Here is a 10,871-nt window from a genome sequence, read left to right as displayed (position 1 = left end):
GTGCATAGTCTCTCCTTCAATCCCTTTTCAACGGTGTTTTCTTTTTAGTGGGCCCTAACCCACAGGTCTTTCCCAGGATCTTACCTAACTCTTCAAATTTTCCCGGAGTTATTGTCAAATCCTTTCCGAAGTTTGACGTAAGAATGAATTTCATCAGTCAGATGCCTTTCCAAGATCAATTTCAAATTATTTTCATTGTTGACTCTACCTCTTCGCTTTTCATTCTCCCGGAGTATCTCATAAATTTTGATGTTGTTTCTCATCGTCATTCTCAACATTTGAGGACCGAAGAAGAGTTTCTTTTAAATCTTGCCCGTTCTCTCGGAGATTCGTGATGCTAGCTTCATGTTATCCTCTCAAATTATTCCGTTTGTCAGATATTCTTTTCTTACCCATCCGGAGTATGTCAGGAGTTGTTTTTCCATTTCTTTTAACCGGAGGCCATCGTTCCAGAAGAATTCTTTGTCCTCACATTTCAGCTACCGTTATCCAATTATCCCGGTGCTTCGTTCAAGTGTTCCTTAATCAGCTCATGATCTCTTTGTTCTATTGCATCTAAATCCCCTCTAGCATATTGGTTCTTCTAATTCTTGCCGGTGATTCATTCTCTTTCATCAGTCATTTTCGAATCCTACCGGTGGTTCGTTCAAGATTCTTAATTCATTCGTTCTTTCCAATCCTACTGGTGGTTCGTCATGATTTAATTCATTCTTCAAGTGTTCATTAAGATTCTCGTACGCGTAGATCAAGTATCTTCTTCTTGCTTCTCAAAGTGGAATTAATTCTCCATAGTCTTCTGAAGTGGAGTTCTGCATTTCCTCGTTCTTCTCAGCTTTTCAATCTTTTCCGCTTGTGTTAGGCTACCAGCTCATAATTTTGAGATGTTATTCATAAGTCCACAAAAAGCTTATTCTTTTGTTGTTGAATTTCCAACAACTCCGTTCAATGTTTCCTTCTAAAGATGCTCTCTATTTCATTCGTGGTAGAAGTTGTCATCTTCTTCCCCGTTCTTCTCATTCCACTCTTTCAAGTATTCCGGAGATTTTGTGTTGTTCCTCAAGTCAAGTATCGTTCCATTTCTCAAGTTCATGTTCTATTCTTTCCTTGTTCAGCCGGAGTGCTACATAAATTCCTTCGTTATTATTCTTTTTCTATCTTGTACTAACCGGAGTGGTTCAAATTCATCCTTATTCCTTCAGCTTTTGCTTCTTGTCTCATTCAACATTCCTCTTTCCTACTCGAGTGTTCTTGACCTTGTTCATCCTCACTGTTTTGTTCTTATTTCACCTCATCCCTTTTTCCTTCCGTCTCGGTCCTAAGATCTCGGGACGAGATCGTTAGTTAGTGGAGGAGTGTTGTAATGCCCTGGATTCGAAGCGCCAGGTGTCTTCCAGTTATTCGCCATCGTTGCCATGTCATTTGCTTGCGTGTTCCATTTTATCATGTCATCATCTGCATTGCATCTCCATGTGTTTCAAAACTTGCATCCGGTCCTTTTCTCCGTTGTCCGTTTCGAGATCCGACACTCTCGCACGCGCCCGTCGCCCCTCTCAGACCTTGTTTCGTGAGTGGGAGAAAAACATTCTCAGAATGGGCCGAGATTTCCCGAGCGGCCTTGGTATAGCACCGATAGACCGCCTGTCAAATTTCATTCCATTTGGAGGTCGTTTGATGCCCCAACGGTTAACCGCGTAGCCCGAAACCCCTCTCTCTGTGCAGCCCAGCACCCCTCCACCACAGCCCACTAACCTATCTAAACCCCCTCCATGCTCTCGGTCGTTCGATCACGATCGTGTGGGCGAAAACCGCACCTCGTTTCGACTTAACTAGCTCCCTCTATCAATATATACATGTGCCTCTCCCGAAATTCGTGGTGCAAACCCTAGCAAACTTCCCCTCCGCACCGCCGGACGTAGTCGCGCCGCCGCCCTCAGCCAGTGGCACGCCGCCACGTGGCAACCGCCGCCGCCCGCCGCCCGCAGGCCCGCTCGGCCCGCAACCGGCCCCCGAGGCCCATCCCTCCGCCGCCGCGGCCGCCTCCCGTCTCCCGCGCGCCCCGTGCCGCCTCCCACGGGCGTCGCTCCTTCGTCGGCGCTCGCCTCCGCCGCTGCCCCGCCGTCGCCGGCCACCTCGCCGTCCGGCGCCGGCGACCTCCGCCGCCTCGCCCTCGGCCACCCCCGCCGACCCCGAGTTCCTCCGCCTCCCGCTCGCTAGCCGCCTTCTTCGCCGCCTGCCGGAGCTCCACCGGCGCCCGAGCTTGCCGCCCTCCACGCCGTGTGCCGCCGTCCTCCGCCGCCGCCGCCGCCCCATCGCCGGATCCGCGCCGCCCCTCGCCTCCTCCACCAGATCTGCACCGCCCCGTACCCCGATCCAAACGGCCCGCCTGCACCGCCCCGTCCCCGAACCTCTCCGTCCAACTTTCTTCGGGGTGAGAATTTCACCAAGTCCCAGCATTCATACATCATGTGCATATCTTTGACCTGCTGTAACTTTGTGTGTACTGCTCTGTTTTGCATGTATAATATGTCGAAATGTTATTCATGAGATGCTCTCCACTTTGTTACATTGTGCCATGCTTGTTTCAGATAATCTTGATGACCTAATCACCGTTGCAAGCGTGCTATATGCTGCTAACTGCTGTCTGTTTACAGAACTTGGTGATTTGTCTTTTTCATTGCATTTTGTGTGTGCATCCTATGAGCTTGATGTCTACATGTGTTTTGTTCTACATCATGCCATCTTTACAGTGGTACTAGTCTTGTATTTTTAGGATCTCTGTGGTGACTAGCACAAGCATGCAAAGTAGCCTCCATGTTGTTGCTGATTTCCATGACTTAGTCATTTCTGCTAAGTCTGAGTCTGTTATGTTGTGATTCCATGTAAACCTGCTACTACAAGTCATTCTATACATGATCTGGAGATGTTCACTAAAGGTGTTTTGTTATACACGTTCTGCTCTATCCATCCATGCCCCTGTCTGCATTTTTAGCCTGCTGTAGTTTGTTGTAATCGTGCTCTCAATTTGCTAAATAATGTTGTTGTCAGCCTGTTAACATTAAGGCCAGTTTTTGCCATGTGTTTTGATAGTGATCCATGCACCCTATGAACTTGCTCTTGCCATTCTTTGCTTTATAATTATACCATCTTACGGCTGGTTACCTTGTCATTGCATGTATTGTTCTGTGGTGAGTGGTTCAAGCTCACCAACATGTCTACTTATCGTTATTTCTGCCATGCTCTGTTTTTCTGCTAAGTCTGAATCTGTCATATAACTTGCTATGTTTACATGGGTACCATCATATCTTCTGTGCCTTTGTCACTCGTCATCAGTAAGGGATTTTTGTTCTATGCAATTAGTAGATTCATTCCATTCCTTTGTTTGCTATGATATGTTCCTGTAGCATGTTGCTTGATAGCTCCAAACTTAGCAAGCTGATGTTATTTCTGCCATGTCCAGTAATTTCTGCCAAGTCTGTGAACCTGTTATTAATTGCAATCTTGCCATGTCCTTTTGAGCATGTTCTAGTGATTTCTGGAGATATCTCAGTGTTCATGTTTTGTGATGCTTTACCTGTACATCATGTCCATGCCTTTTGTTTTCATGTTGAGTTGCTGTAGCTTATTGTTTTGATGCTTGCTAGATGCCTAGTTGCTGTTTTGGACAGATTGTTGCTATGTCTTGTTTAGAGTGTATGTGTTGCACCGTTGCTCCGTTTTGAGCATGCTCTATGTGAAACTTGCTTAGTTTTGCATGTAGTTTCATATTATCTTGTTGCATCCTTGTTTTGAGGTGTTTGCTTGATGTTTGTATGCATTTTGCATCAATGCCATGTTTAACTTCTTTTGCTCATATCTTCTAGGCCGTAGCTCCGAATCTAATGAACTTTATATGTAACTTGACTAGAATTTCGTGTAGATCATCTTGGTGTATCTTAACTTGCTGTTTAACAACTTGAACCTATGGTTTATTCAGATCTGGACCAATTTCGAAATTTGCATATGAGGACTTACTGGATTTGTTATGTGTTGTTTCCGGCCTCATTTAAACTTGCTTTGATGTGTTGTTCTTGTGTGCATCATCTCTTGTCATGAGTAGCTTCATGTAGCCTTTTCATGCATCATACTTGGTTGATCTTCATGCCTTGTTCATGTGTGGTGTGTTGACCATGTTGTGTGCTTCTTCTCGATAGTTCCCGTGTCGTTGCGATCGTGAGGATTCGTTCGTCTTCGTGGCTTCATCTTCTTCATGGACTCGTTCTTCTTCCTAGCGGGATTTCAGGCAAGATGACCGTTACCCTGGATCTCACTACTATCATTGCTATGCTAGTTGTTTCGTTCTATCGCTATGCTGCGCTACCTATCACTTGCTCCTCAAGCCTCCCAAATTACCATGAACCTCTAACCTTTGTCACCCTTCCTAGCAAACCGTTGTTTGGCTATGTTATCACTTTTGCTCAACCCCCTCTTATAGCGTTGCTAGTTGCAGGTGAAGATGAAGATTGCTCCATGTTGGATTATGTTTATGTTGGGATATCACATTATCTCTTATTTTATTAATGCATCTATATACTTGGTAAAGGGTGGAAGGCTCGGCCTTATGACTGGCGTTTTGTTCCACTCTTGCCGCCCTAGTTTCTGTCATACCGGCATTATGTTCCTTGATTTTGCGTCCCTTACGCGGTTGGGTGATTTATGGGACCCCCTTGACAGTTCGCTTCGAATAAAACTCTTCCAGCAAGGCCCAACCTTGATTTTACATTTGCCTCACCTAGCCTTTTTCCCTTGGGAGTCGTGCATCCCGAGTGTCATCTTTATTTTACCCCCCCCCCGGCCAGTGCTTGTCTAAGTGTTGGTCTTCCCAGGAGAAGGAATATCCTTCGTTGACCGTGAGAGCTTATAATGGGCTAAGTTGGGACACCCCTGCAGGGTATTATGATTCGAAAGCCGTGCCCGCGGTTATGTGGCAGATGGGAATTTGTTAATGTCCGGTTGTAGAGAACTTAACACTTGACTTAATTAAAACGCATCAACCCCGTGTGTAGCCGTGATGGTCTCTTCTCGGCGGAGTCCGGGAAGTGAACACGGTTTCTGGGTTATGATTGACGTAAGTAGGAGTTCAGGATCACTTCTTGATCATTGCTAGTTTCACGACGGTTCCGTTGCTTCTCTTCTCGCTCTTATTTGCGTAAGTTAGCCACCATACATGCTTAGTCACTGCTGCAACCTCACCACTTATCCTTTCCACACCCATTAAGCTTTGCTAGTCTTGATACCCATGGTAATGGGATTGCTGAGTCCTCGTGGCTCACAGATTACTACAACACCAGTTGCAGGTACAGGTTTTGCGATGATCATGATGCGAGAGCGATGTTTACTTGTTTTGGAGTTCTTCTTCTGCTTCTTCTTCGATCAGGGGATAGGTTCCAGGTCGGCAGCCTGGGCTAGCAGGGTGGATGTCGTTTGAGTTTCTGTTTATGTTTCATCCGCAGTCGGATGTTGTTCTCTTGTATATTGATGTATTCTTGCGGCATTTGTATGCCTTGTATGTATTCCCATCTATTATGTAATGTTGATGTAATGATATCCACCTTGCAAAAGCGTGTCAATATGCGGTTCTATCCTTGGTGGGACTTTCGAGTCGCTTTAGGATAGTATCGCATATTGGGCGTGACAAGTTGGTATCAGAGCCTCCACCGACCTTAGGAGCCCCCCTTGATTGATCATATAGTTTGGCCGATGTCGAGTCTAGAACAAGACTATTTCGGAGTCTAGTTATATCGGAGAGTAGGATTTCTTTTTACTCCTCAGCCCCTTCGTCGCTCTGGTGAGGAATCTTGACGTAGGTGTTTCGACTTACTTCTCTTCCCCTTCAAATTTTTCTTTAGGATCACGCGGTTAGCTTTTGTTCGTTGTTCATCCTCTTTTCCATCCGGCGCACTTCTCTTCGAGTGGTTTTGACCTTCGTCACCTTTCGCAAGATCAGTCGTCAGTTCTTTCCCTTTCGACGTTGTTTCCCCATCCGAAGTTGTCCTTGTTTTTCCCACCCGCCCACCCTTCTTCTTCTCGGAACCGGAGTTCGTAATCGAGTATCCATCCTACTCGTGCGAAGTCTTTGCATTCTTTCCTCAATGATTTCAACCGGTGTTTTCTCTTCAAGGCTATTCGTCGATTTCCCCTTCCAAGTTGCCGTTATTTTTCCCGCCCTCCCATCCCCTTTTATTCCCGGAGCTTGAGCATCTTCAGTCTTCCCTCAATTATTTCAATCGGTGAATTCTCGCCTAGTTAATCATTGTCCGGCCGGGGTCAGCGACGGAGTGGCGGTGCGGCCGTCCCGCCACACAGAAGGGTGCAGTGAGGACGCTTGCTACTCGTTTCCCGCTGGACCGGTGGCGGCGTTGGCAGCGGGTGACGGGGAACGACGGGGAGGCCCGCCGACAGGGTCTGTCTCAGCGACACGGGCGGCGAGGGCGGCCCGGTGATACGTCTCCAACGTATCTATAATTTTTGATTGCTCCATGCTATATTATCATCTGTTTCGGACATTATTGGGCTTTATTATTCACTTTTATATTATTTTTTGGGACTAACCTATTAACCGGAGGCCTATCCCAGAATTGCTGTTTTTTTTTGCCTATTTCAGAGTTTCGCAGAAAAAGAATATCAAGCGGAGTCCAAACGGAATGAAACCTTCGGGAACGTGATTTTTGGAACGAACAAGATCCAGGAGACTTGGACCCTACGTCAAGAAATAAAGGAGGAGGCCACAAGGTAGGGGGCGCGCCTACCCCCCCCCCAAGCGCACCCTCCACCCTCATGGACCCCCTGTTGCTCCACCGACGTAATCCTTCCTCCTATATATACCTACGTACCCCCAAACGATCAGATACGGAGCCAAAAACCTAATTCCACCGCCGCAACCTTCTGTACCCACGAGATCCCATCTTGGGGCCTGTTCCGGAGCTCCGCCGGAGGGGGCATCGATCACGGAGGGCTTCTACATCATCACCATAGCCCCTCCGATGAAGTGTGAGTAGTTTACCTCAGACCTTCGGGTCCATAGTTATTAGCTAGATGGCTTCTTCTCTCTTTTTGGAACTCAATACAATGTTCTCCCCCTCTCTCGTGGAGATCTATTCGATGTAATCTTCTTTTGCGGTGTGTTTGTTGAGACCGATGAATTGTGGGTTTATGATCAAGTTTATCTATGAACAATATTTGAATCTTCTGAATTCTTTTATGTATGATTGGTTATCTTTGAAAGTCTCTTCGAATTATCAGTTTGGTTTGGCCTACTAGATTGATCTTTCTTGCAATGGGAGAAGTGCTTAGCGTTGGGTTCAATCTTGCGGTGTCCTTTCCCAGTGACAGTAGGGGCAGCAAGGCACGTCTTGTATTGTTGCCATCGAGGATAACAAGATGGGGTTTTATCATATTGCATGAATTTTTCCCTCTACTTCATGTCATCTTGCTTAACGCGTTACTCTGTTTTTATGAACTTAATACTCTAGATGCATGCTGGATAGTGGTCGATGAGTGGAGTAATAGTAGTAGATGCAGGCAGGAGTCGGTCTACTTGTCTCGGACGTGATGCCTATATACATGATCATACCTATTCTTATAACTATGCTCAATTCTGTCAATTGCTCAACAGTAATTTGTTCACCCACCGTAAAATACTTATGCTCTTGAGAGAAGCCACTAGTGAAACCTATGGCCCCCGGGTCTATCTTTATCATATTAATCTTCCAACACTTAGTTATTTCTTTTGCTTTTTACTTTGCTTTTATTTTACTTTGCATCTTTATCATAAAAATACCAAAAATATTATGCTATCATATCTATCAGATCTCACTCTCGTAAGTGACCGTGTAGGGATTAACAACCCCTTATTGCGTTGGTTGCGAGGATTTATTTGTTTTGTGTAGGTGCGAGGGACTCGCACGTAGCCTCCTACTGGATTGATACCTTGGTTCTCAAAAACAGAGGGAAATACTTACGCTACTTTGCTGCATCACCCTTTCCTCTTCAAGGGAAAACCAACGCAGTGCTCAAGAGGTAGCAAGAAGGATTTCTGGCGCCGTTGCCGGGGAGGTCTACGCAAAAGTCAACATACCAAGTACCCATCACAAACCCTTATCTACCGCATTACATTATTTGCCATTTGCTTCTCGTTTTCCTCTCCCCCACTTCACCCTTGTCGTTTTATTCGCCCTCTCTCTTCCGTTCGCCTCTTTTTCGTTTGCTTGTCGTTATGGCTAGCTCAGTCTTCATCCCTTCGTCTCAAGACTTTGAAGTTCTCCACTTCAAGCAAAGACAAGGGGCATATTTAAAAGATGCTTGGTTTAGGATGCTCGAATCTTATCGTAGTTGCAATTTAGAGGGAGATTTTAAAATCTTACTTCGCAATTCTTATGTTGGGCTAACTTTGCCCCATAGACAACTCCTCGATTTTGCTGCCAAGAGTAGTTTTATTGATATTGATCCTAGCTTCGCTTATGAAATTATAGAGGGGATAGTGGGAGTACTCCCCCTACAAAAAGGATCCTCTCCTACCCAAGAAGAAACTCAAATCCTAGAGAAATTATGTGAATTGCACAAATATTGTTGAACCTCTTAAAAGTATTGATGGGAATATCAACCGCATGAATAATTTGATTACGCTTTGCAACAAGCGGATGGATACTTTGGATCAAAGGATCACCGAGCATAACTCCACTAAGAAATTGCCCACCAAAGATGGCAATACCTAGATCTATCCTTGCTTTTATGCCTAGCTAGGGGCGTTAAACGATAGCGCTTGTTGGGAGGCAACCCAATTTTATATTTATTTTTTTGCTTTTTGCTTCTGTTTAGGAATAAATATTTGTTCTAGCCTCTGGTTAGATGTGTTTTTATGTTTTAATTAGTGTTTGTGCCAAGTTAAACCTATAGGATCTTCTTGGATGATAGTTATTTGATCTTGCAGAAATTTGTAGAAACTTTCTGTTCACGAAAATAATTGTTAAAAATTACCAGAACGTGATAAAATATTGATTCAAATTTCTGCTGATCAATAAACAAATTGCCTAGATCTTCCTATTTTTGCTGATTTTTTGGAGTTCCAGAAGTTTGCGTTAGTTACAGATTACTACAGACTGTTCTGTTTTTGACAGATTCTGTTTTTCGTGTGTTGTTTGCTTGTTTTGATGAATCTATGGCTAGTAAAATAGTTTATAAACCATAGAGAAGTTGGAATACAGTAGGTTTAACACCAATATAAATAAAGAATGAGTTCATTACAGTACCTTGAAGTGGTCTTTTGTTTTCTTTCGCTAACGGAGCTCACGAGATTTTCTGCTAAGTTTTGTGTTGTGAAGTTTTTAAGTTTTGGGTGAAAGACTTGATGGATTATGGAACAAGGAGTGGCAAGAGCCTAAGCTTGGGGATGCCCATGGAACCCCCAAGATAATCTAAGGACACCATAAAGCCAAAGCTTGGGGATGTCCTGGAAGGCATCCCCTCTTTCGTCTACTTCCATCGGTACCTTTACTTGGAGCTATATTTTTATTCACCACATGATATCTGTTTTGCTTGGATCGTCCTGTATTATTTGACTATTTATTTGTTAGTTTACCACAATCATCTTTGCTGTACACACCTTTTGAGAGAGACACACATGATTCAGAAATTATTAGAATACCCTATGTGCTTCACTTATATCTTTTGAGCTATATAGTTTTGCTCTAGTGCTTCACTTATATCTTTTAGAGCACGGTGGTGGATTTGTTTTATAGAAAATATTGATCAATCATGCTTCACTTATATTATTTTGAGAGTCTTAAAATAGCATGGCAATTTGCTTTAATTAATATCATGAGAAAATTGATGCTTGATAATTGTTTTGAGATATGAAGGTGGTAATATCATAGTTGTGCTAGTTGAGTAATTGTGGAATTGAAAAATACATGTGTTGGAGTTTGTGATTCCCGTAGCATGCACGTATGTTGAACCGTTATGTAACGAAGTCGGAGCATGAAGTATTTGTTGATTGTCTTCCTTTGTGTGGCGGTCGCGATCGCGCGATGGTTAACTCCTACCAACCCCTCCCCTAGGAGCATGCGTAGTAGTACTTTGCTTCGAGGGCTAATAAATTTTTGCAATAAGTATATGAGTTCTTTATGACTAATGTGAGTCCATGGATTATACGCACACTTACCTTTCCGCAATTTTCTAGCCTCTTCGGTACCGCGCATTGCCCTTTCTCACCTTGAGAGTTGGTGCAAACTTCGCCGGTGCATCCAAACCCCGTGATATGATACGCTCTTTCACACATAAACCGCCTTATATCTTCCTCAAAACAGCCACCATACCTACCTATCATGGCATTTCCATAGCCATTCTGAGATATATTGCCATGCAACTTTCCACCGTTTCATTTATCATGACATACTCCATCATTGTCATATTGCTTTGCATGATCATGTAGTTGACATTGTATTTGTGGCAAAGCCACCATTCAGAATTCTTTCATACATGTCACTCTTGATTCATCGCATCTCCTGGTACACCGCCGGAGGCATTCATATAGAGTCATATTTTGTTCTAAGTATTGAGTTGTAATTCATGAGTTGTAAGTAAATAAAAGTGTGATGATCATCATTATTAGAGCATTGTCCCAAGTGAGGAAAGGGTGATGGACACTATGATTCCCCCACAAGTCGGGATGAGACTCCGGACTAAAAAAAGAGGCCATAAAAAAAGAGAAAAGGCCGAAATAAAAAAAATAGAGAAAAAGAGAGAAGGGACAATGTTACTATCCTTTTACCACACTTGTGCTTCAAAGTAGCACCGTGATCTTCATGATAGAGAATCTCTCATTTTGTCACTTTCAT

The sequence above is a fragment of the Triticum aestivum genome, chromosome 6D, assembly GCF_018294505.1.
Source record: "Triticum aestivum cultivar Chinese Spring chromosome 6D, IWGSC CS RefSeq v2.1, whole genome shotgun sequence".
Taxonomy (NCBI): domain Eukaryota; kingdom Viridiplantae; phylum Streptophyta; class Magnoliopsida; order Poales; family Poaceae; genus Triticum; species Triticum aestivum.
The sequence above is the reverse complement of the archived record's forward strand: the minus strand, read 5'-3'. Positions refer to the sequence as shown.